Here is a 16,081-nt window from a genome sequence, read left to right on the forward strand (position 1 = left end):
CATGCTTTAAAGGGGTACTCCAGTGAAAATCTTTTTCTTTCAAATCAACTGGTTTCACAAAGATATAAAGAGTTGTAATTTACCTCTAGTCTTCCAGTACTTATCAGCTGCTGTATGTCCTGCAGAAGTGGTTTATTCTTTCCAGTCTGACACAGTCCAGAGGAGGAGGGGTTTTCTATGGGGATTTGCTCCTGTCTGGACAGTTTCTTCCTCAGACAGAGATGTTAGCAGAGAGCACTGTGTCACACTGGAAAGAATCCACCACTCCCTGAAGGACATGCAGCAGCTAATAAGTACTGGAAGACTGAACATTTTTAAAAAGAAGTAATTTACAATTCACAATAACTTTCTGAAACCAGTTGATCTGAAAGATTTTTTTTCTAGAGTACCCCTTTAATAATAATAATAATAATAATAATAATTATTATTATTATTGCTATATTTAGAACTGTATTGAAAGATGGACATTCCCTTTAAGTATTTCCTGCATGCTCTAGCATACGTCTCTGATGTATTACACATCCGCAGAATAAAGACGCCTGGAAAACATATTTTCTTCTTTAAAATTAAACTTCAAACGTTTGTCAAGTGCCACAAAGCAAAATCCGAGTAGTCGGCATTAAACCTCTTGTCAGATTGTGTATTCCAATTACCTCCCTTCAGACCTAGAAACAGTAGTAAAATCCAAGCCTGGAAGCCTCCAGCTTGTACTGTTTCCCTGCAAGCCGGTGATAGCGTCTATTCCTGCGTAGCTCTCAGGCTTCACAAATGTTGCGGTGACAATAGATTTGATTTACATACGTCATAGCAAACAATAATGTATGGCAACCTGCCGGGAGACGGGGAAGAAGCCGGCGACCATGTGGTCTGTATTATTTCTGAACAAACAAGAATTTTATTGTTGGATTTTTTTTTTTTTTTAGACTTGTACAGTGGTGTAAATGGAGAAATATTGCGTGAACAGTGACTGGTGGCAAATCCAGCTGTGTGCGAGATGCAGTCCTGGCAAGGTAATTGCCAGAGTGTATTCTGCCAGCCGCAGTGCTAAAGGTAATGTATCTGGCTGATTACTTCAGCCCTTGTGTAAGAGCTGTTTGCTATTCTGCAATTGTAAAAGACGAAGGCTAATGATTCCTGCCGAGCGCGTTGTCTCTCATATGAGAGGTCTAAAATGAGAAGGAGTGGAATAACAACAGGTTAGATGAACAATATTTCATTTAGCAAAATAGCTATAAGGGTACGTTCACACTTACAGGATCCGCAGCAAATTTTTTGCTGCGGATCCGCAGCAGATTTCATTTAAATAACTGAACACAGCATCAAATCTGCACCATCAAATCTGCTGCGGATCTGCTGCGGATCCTGTAGATGTGAACGCACCCTTAAAGGGACTTACCAGTGAAGAAACCCTTTAACATGTAGGAATCCCCCGTTCAAGACCCCAGTCTCTTATGCAAAGTGGAGAGCAGCTGTAGTACAAGGAGCATCACTTTATCTATAGGAAATGGAACATACAGTATATACATTAAAATGCCTTTTAATTTTAATAAGCATTGTGTTATACAGTGGTGCCTTGGATTACGAGCATAATTCATTCCGGGACTGAGCTTATAATCCAAATCCACTCTTAAAGTTTCCCATAAGAAATCATTGACATGCAGACAATTGGTTCCACACCCCAAAATAATTTTTTTTATTCTGAATGTAAAACTAGTGAAACAAACCTTTAGAAACAGCTGAATATGAGAAATTAAAAGTTACTGTACAGTATAGCAGTCAGCATGTGGAGTATAATGTATAGTAAGTGCATAAATCTGAAGAAACAGTTTATAGATACAGGATGGAACTTTAGATCCCTGTAATGCAGTAGCGTAGTACAACAGGCTAGAATAGAGGAGCAGGGCTGCTGTCAGAGGTCTGTGTGGTCACATGACAGCAATGAGGAAGGGGTGTGTGTTCAGAATGGACCAATCAGGAAGTGAGAATCACAGAGCTGTACAGGAGGACAGTGACAGAAACCTCTCTATACAGCATACTAACAGCATAGAGTGAGTGTAAGTGCAGGCACATTATAGCAGCAGTGTGTATAGCTCAGTGTAAGTGCAGGCACATTATAGCAGCAGTGTGTATAGCTGAGTGTGAGTGCAGGCACATTATAGCAGCAGTGTGTATAGCTCAGTGTAAGTGCAGGCACATTATAGCAGCAGTGTGTATAGCTCAGTGTAAGTGCAGGCACATTATAGCAGCAGTGTATATAGCTGGGTGTAAGTGCAGGCACATTATAACAGGAATGGAGAGGATGGGAAACCCAGGGCCTGACAGAGACTGCAGGGAACATGAAGGAATGAGCAGGGCAGATGTGGGCACCATATAGCAGCACTCTCTGTCTGGGGAGAGAGGGGTTACAGCTATGAAGAGATTACCTCCACAGTCCTGTCCCCTGATGTAAGCCCCAGCCTGATGTTTATCTGCTATGATATGGAAGGTGAGGGAGACTTCCTGGGTCAGAGTACAGAGCTGTAGACCACCTTGTGCAGACCATGCCACTCCCCCTCCCATCCAGTACAGGGGGCTCTTAAACCAAAGCAATGCTCTTAAACTACAGTAATTTTGAAAACCTGTGAGCTCTTCTTGCAAAATGCTCTCAATCCAAGTTACTCTTAAACCAAGGTACCACTGTACTCTGTTCATCCTGTGGAGGTGCTGTAGGGAAACTGAACACCTAACGCCAAGTGACTCATTGATTTTTGCACTCTGGATTCAGGATGAAAAACTATGGGGGAGATTTATCAAACATGGTGTAAAGTGAAACTGGCTCAGTTGCCCCTAGCAACCAATCAGATTCCACCTTTCATTTTCCAAAGAGTCTGTGAGGAATGAAAGGTGGAATCTGATTGGTTGCTAGGGGCAACTGAGCAAGTTTCACTTTACACCATGATTGATAAATCTCCCCCTAAGAGTTTATTTCTCATCATTTCGGTTCAGTCCAGCTACCCTGCTCCAGTGTGCTTCCTCTACCTGCCTCTCTGGCTGCCCATAGGGTTTGCACCTTCTCCCTCCCTGACTCTTAACGAGACGGTGTGAGCACTTCAACCTGCCCTTGGTCAACCTCCTTCCTGTGCCACCTACTTAAGAGAGCTACACCTATTCCACCTTTGTCTAGGAAATAGGTTGCATGTTGTTTTGTATTGAGGCTATGTTCACACACCGTCAAAATGATCTCCGTTTTAGTTTGATGGCCTTCATTTACCAGCAAATAATGGCCATTGTTTTTAAAATAATGGACCTTAATTGCCGGTAAATGATGGCCGCCATTTTGACGGTGTGTGAACTCAATGTGTTTCTGTTCCATCTCTGCCTGATTCTCTATTTGCCTCTATTGTGTATGACCTGGACTGTTAACCACAAACCTGAGCTGACCACCATAACAATTCTGCCCAGCTCAGACCATGCTACTATGCTGCCTATCTATGACCTCTGTCAGAAACAGATTAGCCTCTGTCCGACCCCTCGGTGCCTCCATTGCGCTAACCACCACCCAAACCAGGAACACTATCAAAGTAGTTCCTGGTAATGACGTCCAGTATTGGTGTTTAGTGGTTAAAGTCTAGTGGCCACTAATATAATGCCCTCTAGGGTAGCCCAAAGCCATATTAGTTAGGTGGCACAACGGGTCCACACCTGTTGCCTATTACATGTAAGAAAACATTGGCACCATTGAGAGGGCCACAAATACATTGGAAGGCAGTAGACTACCCAACTGTATGAAAATAATGGCTCTGCGCCAAAATTATAGTGAAAACCTCAACAAAACCAGTTGTGATTTTTGTTGAAAAAGCATTACTAAGAAATGTTTATCGATAAACGCGTACATACTATAGAGATCACCCTGCTATCTAGAGGTCTCATTTAATGGGTGATGATGAGAACCTACAAAACATGCTACTAGGAGAATGGGATGGGAGTCATGGTGTCAAGCAGCAGCTCAAAAAGGGCCACATTTTTGATTGTTGCTATAATGTCTATGATGTTCTCTATGTACAGAACACCCCTGGCTATAAGTCTCTGCTGTATGTAATACATTGGTATATAAAGCCTCTTTTGTGTAGACCAATTGACTATCCTCCACTACTAATGCCTTGATGAGTTCATGTACGTCTGTATGATGACCTCTATATACTCATATAGGAAAAGTAGATTGGAAAGGTTTAGTCTAGTATAATCCAGTCCTTTCTGTTTATCTGGCGTAGATCTGATCCCATAGTCGGTAAACATCTGTTTACATATATTAATGCCTCCCACGTCTTTACTTACTCTATTGGTAAGATCTCATGTTAGCATCTTACTGTATGTCTACTTTATACAAGGGCTACTTTCATGGTCCATTCTATAATAATTGTCAACATTATAATAAATTAACTGATGAGACACATGATTTGTCAGGGGAACACACTAATATCACCTAGATTTAGAGTATGTTTAGTGATTTTCCTTAGTGAATATATCATCGAGGATCACTAGAACACACACAATAGGTTGAGAATTGTTATTTTCTACAGCTGACTTTTCGGCTTTGCTGTATAGACTGGGAATGAATCAGCAGAGTCATTTCATTATCATAAAAGAAATAACAGCTCTATTATACTGGTGCTAGAATAATTTGACTAGATATCCACATGATCACTGATTACGGCGATGCCCACACCTGACACCCACAACGATCAGCTGTTTGACACCTGCACAACACAGTGAACAGGGCCGGAAGACTTTTTCGGTAGGTGTCATGTGGACAGCTCATTAGTCCATTTTGCCCAAGAAAACCCCTTTAAGGACTAGAGAGTGACTATAAAGAACATCTGGAGGACTTAGCATTGAACACACAACCCATTAATTTAATTAAACCTGTGTAATTCAACAATTTCCCTGTGGTGGCGCTACAGGGAAATGGAACACTTATTGACACATAACTCTACAGCTTACAGCTGACCACTAGGGGTCCCAGCAGCAGGTCATATTCTTAAAAGGAGTTGTTTGTTGCGGACAATGGGGACGGTACATTGCAAGCAACCCCTTTAGAATACTTTCACAGTCTGCGTGTTGCATATAGGCCAAAATATGAATATGAATGGCCAAAATGACATAATTAGTATTTTTCTTTTAACGTATTCGGGGCCATTGACTGTGAACCATTCTCTGCCATATCTCCTGCTTACAATAGATTTTAGCCTCGGGTCTTGCTGCAGAAATGATGATAAAAATTCAATGGATTCAATTGATTTGAAGTGCTGTATGTATCTCACATTATCAAGAGCTTTCTGCCGAGATTCTGCTGATGTGCAAATTAATAGGATCTGCTGCATACAGCACGGATAATTGAACAGCTAATGGAAATACAATATTTTTTTTTTTACATTTGTGCCTGTAGTGATGATAGCTAAAGTTTTACAGACTGTTTTTTTTTTCATGATTGATTTATCTGATTTCTTATTTATTTTATTTTTCTACAGTTGTAGGTCTCCAGCATTAATACCAGGCAAAACACACTTTCTCACATTATTTGTTGTTACATGCTTGTTATGGCGCCCCCTGGTGTTCTTATGATTCCATCTCAGAACGTCCATCTGATGTATGCAGTGCCAGTAGTCACAATATTTAGTTTAGGCATGGGGAACCTGCAGCTCTCCAACTGTTGCAAAACTACAGTTACCATCATGCCTGGGCAGCCAAAGCTTTGGCTATAAAGGCATGATGAGTATTAAAGTAATTCATTTATAGGGACTTAAAGGAGTTTTGCCACAAAGATAATTAAGTCTAAACTGATTCATTATATGAAATTAAACATAATGTAAATGCAAGCATTTCTGATAATGTACAGTTGGAAACATATACAAGATCTTTCTGTTGTCTTTGGTTATGGCCATCTTATGGCTCGCTTGAGTCATTCACACATGCTCAGTTCAATTGCAATCTTTTTGGTGTGTCCAGGTAGTGCTGGCAGGTAGTCCAGTGTTACAGTAATGTTGGTCATTTTACAGAAAAAAACACATGTATGGCTACAGTATATTCACACACAGTAAAAAAACAAAATATCCTTGCTGTTCCACACTCCAGAAAATCTAATAGATTAATTTGGAATTTAAATTGTGAGCCCAAGTGGGGACAACAATATTAAAGCAAAAGTACCATGAGGTTTATGGAATTTTTTTTCTTAAGTTCCTTATCGGCACCGGAGCCGGGATCCCGGTGGTGCTGTCCTTTTTCCAAAAAGCCACCTGGTTCCCACACTCTGTGCCATTTTGTTCTTGTGCACTGGTCCAGCTCTATGCACGGGAGGCAGGCCTGGCACCGCCAGTTTGGCTATATCCCCTCTATGACATATGGAGTATGGAGTGGCCTACCGACACCAGTGTTGTCCTTTTGGGGCTGCGATGGTCTCCCCGTACGGGGTTGACTAAGGGTCCTATTACACGGAGCGATTAACGACTAATGAGAAACTATCGCAAACAAGATTTTTTATCGTTAATGAAGTCCAGCAAAATTTTTTATTAATGTATTGTATTGCCCCATAAAAGTTATACAAATCACCAATATACACTTATCATGGAAAATGCTTATAAAGTGCTTTCCCCCTGCACTTACTACTACATCAAGGCTTCACTTCCTGGATAACATGGTGATGTCACGACCCGACTCCCAGAGCTGTGCGGGCCGTGACTGCTGGAGAGGATGATGGCAGAGGGATGCTCAGTGTCCCTCCAGTGCCCTGTGTCCCTCAGTGTCCCTCTGCCATCATCCTCTCCAACAGCCACAGCCCTCACAGCTCTGGGAGTCGGGTCGTGACATCACCATGTTATCCAGAAAGTGACATCACCATGTTATCCAGAAAGTGAAGCCTTCATGCTGTAGTAAGTGCAGGGAAAAAAACACTTTATGAGCATTTCCCGTAATAAATGTATAGTGGTGATTTGTATAACTTTTGGGGGGCAATACAATACTTTAATAAAAAAAATTGAAATTGTTCACCATATTACACAAAACGATAGTCGTTTGATATGATCGTTATTACGGTCGTTACTATAATCCTTTGTTCCCTCTGATCCCAGCAAAACAATGAACAATGTGCAATTACACTGAACAGTTAGTGAAAAAATGTGGAAATTGAGCGAAGGATTAGCGAACGATAATTTTAGGTTCAGATCTAAATCAACGATCAACGACATACAAACGATTTTTCGATCGTTGCCTGCAATTACACAGAACGATTAGCATTTAAATTCAAACGATATAACGATTTTTCACACGATAATCGTTCCTTGTAATAGGGCCCTAACTATTCTCTAGTGGATGAGGGGACTACAAGTCCGTAAGGACAGTGAACCCCTTCGCCATAGTCGGACTTATGCCCATATCAGTAATAAGGAGTGGAATCCTCTAGTCGTCATTACCAGTGTTTTTGGTTGCTATGGAGACTAAATACGCCTGCTGGAGTCATGTGATTGGACTGCTGAGAAATACTTATATGCTCTATCTGAATTGGTACCAATCGGTGAGATCCTTCGAAGAAGATGATAAAACACCTACTTTGATATGTATATCAGAGTGGATATCGTCATCAGCTTTCACGCTTATGACCATTTCTTTATTACATGCACATTACTCGGTTCCACACTTGTTTCCTTATAAGAAATGCTATTGTTTCACTATACCCACTGGAAAATGGTGGCGAGATGCCACTGAAATCTATTTATTGTAACGCCCGGAGTAGTGGATCCACTGGACCGGCACCAGCGATGGCACAAACCTCACCAGGGAGCGGAGTCTAAGGGGCCGCTGGTTTTCACCAGAGCCCGCCGCAAGGCGGGATGGACTTGCTGCGGCAGGCGACCCCCAGGTCGCTACCCCTGGCTTGGTTGCTGGTGTCGGCAGGCGAGGCGTGGCAGGAGCAGTAGGCAGGAGATGGCACTGGCAATGGTCTGCAGGTGAGAGCGCACGTGACAGGCTGAACGCAGGAACAGATGGAGTGACAGGGAAACAGGAACCAGGAACAGGGACTAGGGACCAGGTAACGGATAGGACTCAGGAACAGGGACTTGGGACCAGGTAACGGATAGGACTCAGGAACAACAGGGGGCTGGGCCAACGCTATGGGAAGCATGTAGAGGCTCCAACACAGGGGACAGGGCATGCTGGGATTTATAGGGGAGTGATTGGTGACACTAACCAATTAGGAGCGCACTGCCCCTTTAAATCTGAGACAGCCGGCGCGCGCGCGCCCTAGGAGGCGGGGACGCGCGCGCCGGCCGGCACAGACCGCGACATGCACGGAGGAGAGGTGAGGCGCCCCAGGGGCCGAAGCAGCAGCAGCGCCGGGTCCCTACACAAGGACCCCGGCGGCTGCACGGGACAGGAGGCGGTCGCGGCGGCAACCCGGAACGCGGGAAGCCGCCGCGGCCGTGACAGTACCCCCCCCCTTTGGCCTCCCCCTCTTTCTTGCCTGCAAATGGCACAGGAAGCCACAAAGTCTTTGACATCTTGGGATAGACTGGTACTAGGCGATCAGGCGGTATAACGTGGCAAGGGACTGCGGGTCTGTGGACGAGGACCTTCTGTAAGTTCTCCCGGTGGTGAGAGGACACGACCTTAGTCTTGGGTACGGAGAGAGGGGACACCTCGGCAGAGAAGGCATCCGCCGAGTCTTGGTCTTCTGCCGGTAGGCCGGATAGAGGCTTGGCAGGGACAGGAAATGACATAGTACACTTGGTCTGAGGTGACTTGAGACACTGGTTGGAACAGTCCTGACCCCAACTGAGAATCTCCCCGGTTCTCCAGTCCAGCTGAGGGGCATGTTCTTGTAGCCACGGGAGTCCCAGGAGGACCGCGGGGGAAGAATGGGGCAGGACGTAGAAGGATATCTCTTCTTGATGTAAAGGACCCACCTGGAGGACTAAAGGTGCGGTCTGGTAGTACACACGGTCGGTAAGAATTTCGCCTGTGACCGAGGAGATAGACAGGGGCCTGGCTAGTCGGGTCACGGGTAGCCGCCATCTTTGGACCAATGTTGCCGCAATAAAACTGCCTGCTGACCCAGAATCGAGGAAGGCAGTAGTCTGATGATTTCGTCCTGAGAGAGTCCGGATGGAAACTGGCATAGACAGACTTGGAATGGTGGCATTCACACCTAGGGACACCTGTCCCACCGGACCTAGGTGCGAGCATCCTCCGGATGTTTGGGTACGTAGGGGACATCCCAGCCGGAAGTGATCGGAACCACCGCAATAGAGACAGAGATTCTGCTCCAGGCGCCGGATTCTTTCATCAGGCGTCAGGTGAGCCCGTTCCACCTGCATAGGAATCTCAGGAGAGGGTTGGGACATCGAAAGGTCAGGATTCTGGAAAACCGGCGCCAGCTGGGGATGGCGACGGGAACGGGTTAGTAAATGTTCATGCCGAACCTCCTCCTCCCTCTCCGAAAAACGAGTATCAACTCGGGTGGCCAGTAGAATGAGTTCGTTCAGGGAGGTAGGCAGGTCTCGGGCAGGTAGCACGTCTCTCACTCGACTAGACAGGCCCTTCTTGAAGGTGGCCAATAGGGCGGCCTCGTTCCAGTCCAATTCAGCTGCCAGGGTGCGGAACTGGATGGCGTAGTCACCAACAGAGGAGCTGCCTTGCGAGAGGTTGAGGAGAGCAGTCTCGGCTGAAGAAGCACGGGCAGGTTCCTCAAAGACGGAGCGAAAATCGAATAGGAAGGCCCGGAGATTGGCAGCAACCGGATCATCACGGTCCCACAGTGGCGTGGCCCAGGCCAGGGCTCTACCTTCTAATAGGCTGATGATGAAAGCCACCTTAGAGCGCTCGGTGGAAAACTGACTACTCAAAAGTTCAATGTGCATGGTGCACTGAGTCAGGAATCCTCTGCACAACTTAGAGTCCCCAGAGTACTTGCTTGGGAGAGCCAGTCGGAGTGAAGAAGAAGCGTCAGGAGGTGGTGTGCGCTGGGCAGTAGTCTGCTGCTGTAAGGCGGCAGTGAGTTGCTGGATCTGCTGTGACTGTTTCTGGATTTGTTGCGCCTGCTGAGTGACCACTCTGGCGACGTCACGGAGATCAGGCACCTCGCCGGGATCCATGGTTGGAGCCTACTGTAACGCCCGGAGTAGTGGATCCACTGGACCGGCACCAGCGATGGCACAAACCTCACCAGGGAGCGGAGTCTAAGGGGCCGCTGGTTTTCACCAGAGCCCGCCGCAAGGCGGGATGGACTTGCTGCGGCAGGCGACCCCCAGGTCGCTACCCCTGGCTTGGTTGCTGGTGTCGGCAGGCGAGGCGTGGCAGGAGCAGTAGGCAGGAGATGGCACTGGCAATGGTCTGCAGGTGAGAGCGCACGTGACAGGCTGAACGCAGGAACAGATGGAGTGACAGGGAAACAGGAACCAGGAACAGGGACTAGGGACCAGGTAACGGACAGGACTCAGGAACAGGGACTTGGGACCAGGTAACGGATAGGACTCAGGAACAACAGGGGGCTGGGCCAACGCTATGGGAAGCATGTAGAGGCTCCAACACAGGGGACAGGGCATGCTGGGATTTATAGGGGAGTGATTGGTGACACTAACCAATTAGGAGCGCACTGCCCCTTTAAATATGAGACAGCCGGCGCACGCGCGCCCTAGGAGGCGGGGACGCGCGCGCCGGCCGGCACAGACCGCGACATGCACGGAGGAGAGGTGAGGCGCCCCAGGGGCCGAAGCAGCAGCAGCGCCGGGTCCCTACACAAGGACCCCGGCGGCTGCACGGGACAGGAGGCGGTCGCGGCGGCAACCCGGAACGCGGGAAGCCGCCGCGGCCGTGACATTTATCTGTCTATCTAGTTTCCTGCCTGGATAGATCTGCAGGAGTTTCTAGATAGTGACCTTCTGAAGTTTAGGGCCGCTCTCCAGGAAATCAGGCTATTATTTTGCAATATTTAGCACAGTGTCTTCCTAGGTATAGCGGAGGGAATTGTGTTAATAAAACACGCCTTTAATGATGTTGACCTTCATTGGCATTGGCTTTGAAATCCCTCCTGTTCAGTTATATTAAAATTAATTATTCTATAGGGGACCATTTAATCCATGTGTTAAGCCAAGCTGTCAGATCCGGCCCTTGGGTCTTCAGGTGGCATGCTGCTTCTATGAAGAATAGGAATGCAATGAGCTGAGACTGTGGTCTCCAGCATTGTCTGAAGCCTGAAAATAAACTTATACAGTGGTGCCTTGGATTACGAGCATAGTTCGTTCCGGGACCGAGCTTGTAATCCAAATCCACTGTTAAACCAAAGGAAAATTTCCCATAAGAAATTACTGAAATGCAGACAATTGATTCCACACCCCAAAAGTAATTATTTTTTTTATTCTGAATAACATGTAAAACAAATGAAACAAACTATGAGAAACAGCAGAATATATGATATTATAAGTTACTGTACAGTATAGCAATCAGCATGTGGTGTATAATGTATAGTAAGTGCATAACCCTGATAACACAGCAGCAGTTTGTAGATACCCATAATGCAGGAGCGTAGTACAACAGGCTAGCATTACCTCCACAGTCCTGTCCCCTGATGCAAGCCCCAGCCTGGAGTGGATCTGCTATGATTTGGAAGGTGAGGGAGACTTCCTGGGTCAGAGTACAGACCCCGCTGTGCAGACCATGCCCCTTCCCCACTCCCCTCCCATCCAGCACAGGGAGCTCTTAAACCAAGTCACCATTTTGAAAAAACTGTGAGCTCTTAAACCAAAACGCTCTTACTCTTAAACCAAGGTACCACTGTATGTTTTGTTTGTATGTTTGTGTGTGGTATTGCAGCTCTGTTCTATTGAACTGAATAAAGCCGAAATGTAATAGCTCACACGACCTGGGGATGGGTGCGGCGCTGTTTTTAGAAAATGACAGCTCTGTTTTTCTAATTCTTGAGATCCTCTTTTATCTAATGTTTACTTCATTCCCGTATCTTTATACGGGTCAGAGGTCTATTTCTCGATGCTGAACTTCACATTCCCTCCATAGACCTAGAGTTGAATAATAAAATTCTAGCTGCCTCCAGACACCACTAGGTGGAGCATAGGAACATGTTGTAACTATCGTATTCATGTAACTAAACATTATAGAAGTGTCCCATTTATGGCTGCCTTTTGGACATGCTGTAACCTTTTTAAGATGTATGGTCACCCCAGTATCCTGTGAGCTGTTATTGGCACCATCAGTTACAGACAGGGTCGCTAAGAAGGGGCTCAACGTCAATTAAGCCCCCTCTCCCTGTTCCCCTATGATGAGGCAGTAAGAGGGGGTTCAATGGATGCTAAGCCCCACCTTAGTTACACTGTCTAATTCATAATGGTGCCAATAGCAGCACACAGAAAAACTGGGCTGATGGATCCTTAAAAATCCATGAAATGAAGGTACAATATTCCCATTAACAGTATGCAGGGAACTCCTAAGCGCCCCCTAGTGGTGGCTACAGACAGACAGAATTGTGTAATTGATCTGAACACTAATGGAAGTGATATGCACCAGCACTAAGAAGTGGTATCCTCCTGCTTTTTCTCTCCTCATTGTTAGTTGCTTGTAAGAATGTTATGCAGTTACCCATATAGCATCACATGGTTTTGCATTGCATGGTCTCTTACATAATTACAGTTTGTTAAGTTGAAATTGTGACAATTGTGTTATTGCTATTGACAATCTCTATGTCAGGATGGTATCTTTGCGGAGCGTTATGCATCCCACTGCTCGGGCTGTGCGGCCGAGAAGGCGCTGATATTCTCTTATTCTGTTCGGTGTTTTGTTTTGCTGTGTCTGAACACTGGTTTATTTGCTCTCTTTGGGAGACACACCGACTTCACCTGCTGAGTTCTGTCTGGCCATGTCAGGGTTAATCTGTGTTCTGGTTCTGCTGTGACTGACAGGTCATCCTGCCAGTGGATCTGTTTTGTTCTCAGCTGTCTGTGCTTGGAGATCAGGGGGATGGTCCAATTATGTTCTGGATCAGAGCCCTGGTCTCCTATATAACAAACCTCAGTCTGTGCACTTATTGCTGGTTATTGACTTAGTCTCTGCCCGCTTGTGGATTCTGTTTCTTTGCATCTCCTGACTACTGCATTGTATCTCTGACCTCCCTTGCTTGCTGCCTGCCCCTGATCATATTGCCTGTTTTCTGATTACGCCTTTGGATCCTGATTTTGTACTTTTGCTGCCCGACTGTTGTGACCCTGATTGTGGACTATTCTTCATTGTGTTTGTCTGTCTGTTTTGTATTTGTGTTCCACCTAGCCAGTGCAGGGACCGCCGCCCAGTTGCTCGCCGCCATCTTAGGGCGGATAGTGGCAAGTAGGTAGAGGACAGTGGACGGGGCTGAGCTTAGGGCTCACTGTCTTGTCTTGTCCTGCTGTCCGGTTCCTAACACTCTACTTATTAGAATGGTTCCACAGCAGTAAGCTAATCATAAAGTGTGCCTCTGCCTGGACCCCCATGGAATAGCTTCAGTCTGTGAGCAATCCTAATCTGTGAGCAAAACTAATTGACACATTTCACTGCAATACCACCACAGGTGAAATAAGGCATTAAAGAGGATGTACCACCAGGTACGTCCTCTTTAACCTGACACAGGGATAGAACGGCGATGTGACGGGGAAGCCGGTGCCGCACTCCGTTTTTCGAACCGCGGCCCGGTTCCCCTGTACGGCGCCGTTCTTTCCACAGTTACCGGCCGGTGCTCAAGCACTGGAGGTGGACTGGCCCACCCCCGGTGGGAGGGAATTCCGGCGGGCCGGCCTATCTACAGTGCTTGAGCACCGGCTGGTAACCGTGGAAAGAATGGTGCCGTACAGGGGAACAGGGTCGCGGTTCGAAAAACGGACCGCGGCATCGGCTTCCCCATCACGATGCCATTCTATCACTGTGTCAGGTTAAAGAGGACGTACCTGGTGGTACATCCTCTTTAAAACATGTCCCTTTAAATAAATGGCTGGCTTATATTATGCAGGATAGGACAGGTCCTCCTGAGTGAGACATTCTCTGTCTACCCCTATTAACTAAAAGTACCCTTTAAAAGGTATGAAAATTGGGATTCTAAACCACACAACCCTTTGTATTCCAAGTATTATTGTCCAAATAATTTACCTGATCTCATTGTCCACATGACCCAAAACATTACAGTCTGGTGGCTTCTTGTAATAACTCATACATTCTCCAAGTAAAAGAAAAAAGAAGGGCACTCACCTTTGTGTGTAACTTCTTTTATTAATTGTGCTAGCCTAAAATCCAACCAGGCATGCAAGAGCAGGTGGGTCGCAATACACTTTAATGAAAAAAGTGTGCAAAACAGCTTCATAATACGTGCGAAACAGCTGCTAGGTTTTTCATTGAAGTGTATTGCGACCTACCTGCTCTTGCATGCCTGGTTGGATTTTAGACTAGCACGATCAATAAAAGAAGTTACGCACAATGGTGAGTGCCTTCCGTTTTTCTTTTACTTTGATGTTATATTGGGACTTTGCTGTCACTCTAAGGGCCCGTTCACACTACGGATTCGGCGCAGAGATTCCGCTGGGAACCTCCCTCTGGGGACTCCACACCGAATCTCTCCTGCTATGTCTTTGAATTGGGAGGGTTCGCACGCCTCTGCTGTTTGACCCTCTATGCTCAGAGAATTGACATGTCGCAAGCTCTTCTATTTCAAGACGTAGCAGGAGGGATTCGGCACAGAGTCCGTGGACGGAGGTTCCTGGCGGAATCCCCGCGCTGAATCCGTAGTGTGAATGGGCCCTAATGAAGAGAGCACCCATTAGTAACTCGACGCTCACCTGAATCAGACCCCACAGGTCCAAGCCATGGTGGTTGTGCCAGCACCTGCATTTCGGATTCAGACTTAGATCATATATTTTACTTCTAGTCTTCTCTACGAAAGCTGGCAAGTTGTGAAGCCCATCCTGATGAGTGTAGCATGTCCTCGCCTGATGTTACCACATACGGCAATCATAATCATGTATTTCTTACATGCCATAAGTTCATCCTCTCCTAACAATGGAGAATCAGGGTTTAGCAGCTTGAGAGCGGCATTTCATGCAGAGTGATATTAGCATAATTAAGACGGGAGGGAAGCTCCTGCATTGATGTCAGTATAGGAAACCTTTATGGAATGGGTACAATATATTGCAGGCATGCTAGAGGTCATGTGACAGTTTACCTACACTTATCATTAAAGGGTCATATATAAAGATAGTCCCGAACTATTCTCAGCTAATACTGATATAGAGCATACTTGGTAGAAGTCATGATTTTGACGGGACAATTGCATAAATTGCAGCAATTCGTGACCACAAGAGGGAGCGTTATTGGGCATTTCAAGGGTGTTCCTAGGGGAAAGGTCCTTAATGTTATCGCTCTCTCCTTCCTTATATTTATGACTGATTGACACAGCTTAACATTCATGTGTTCCCTGTGATGAAGGTAAGCTATCAGTCAGACAGCTTCAGCGCCAGCTTATCTCTCTGAGAACAAAGGGATCGGGTAGTTAAATTTCATTGGTGGAGACTCAGGAGACCCCCATATACCTTATACCACCAGTTGCAGATTCAGCTGACTTAAGTCTAACATGAATGGGGTTTAAAAGGGGTTTCCTCACCTGTAGAAATTCAGCCGCTCCCCACTCTCCCAACTATGCATTACAGACCTTCCAGGGAAAATCCAGAAAAGAATGTAACCAGAAGCCCTAGAGCTGTCAATGATCTCAATTGAAGATATAGAAGCTGTGGATTATACTTACCAGTGCTCCCCCAGGTCCCGGCCACCAAGTGACGACACATCCCTGACACTGCTGAGAGTGAGGCAATGACCTGTCATAGATAGGGGCATAGAACAGGGCACACATTCAAAAGTAAGCAATTTTGCTTATTGAAAGCATTGACAAAATTTGCATTATCTAACAGGAAAACTTTAGCAGGTGAGAATGCCCCTTTAAGTTGCACACACTTTGTAACTATTTTTGCAGCACTGAACTGATGCAATAAAGCAAAGCCATACTGTTGTAAAGCAAATCTTCTGTTGT

General features: G+C 46.0%; 1 long non-coding RNA gene across 1 annotated transcript; it reads right to left on the bottom strand.

Moving 5' to 3' along the window:
* Window positions 1-906: 906 nt before the first annotated feature.
* Window positions 907-15,869, bottom strand: LOC138767698 (uncharacterized). The gene is made up of 3 exons (XR_011358838.1): window positions 15,800-15,869; window positions 1,397-1,495; window positions 907-1,166 (listed from the first exon to the last, which is right to left on the bottom strand). It is a non-coding gene; the product is annotated as an uncharacterized lncRNA (long non-coding RNA).
* Between the last annotated feature and the right edge of the window lie 212 nt (window positions 15,870-16,081).

Source organism: Dendropsophus ebraccatus, chromosome 11, assembly GCF_027789765.1.
Source record: "Dendropsophus ebraccatus isolate aDenEbr1 chromosome 11, aDenEbr1.pat, whole genome shotgun sequence".
Classification (NCBI taxonomy): domain Eukaryota; kingdom Metazoa; phylum Chordata; class Amphibia; order Anura; family Hylidae; genus Dendropsophus; species Dendropsophus ebraccatus.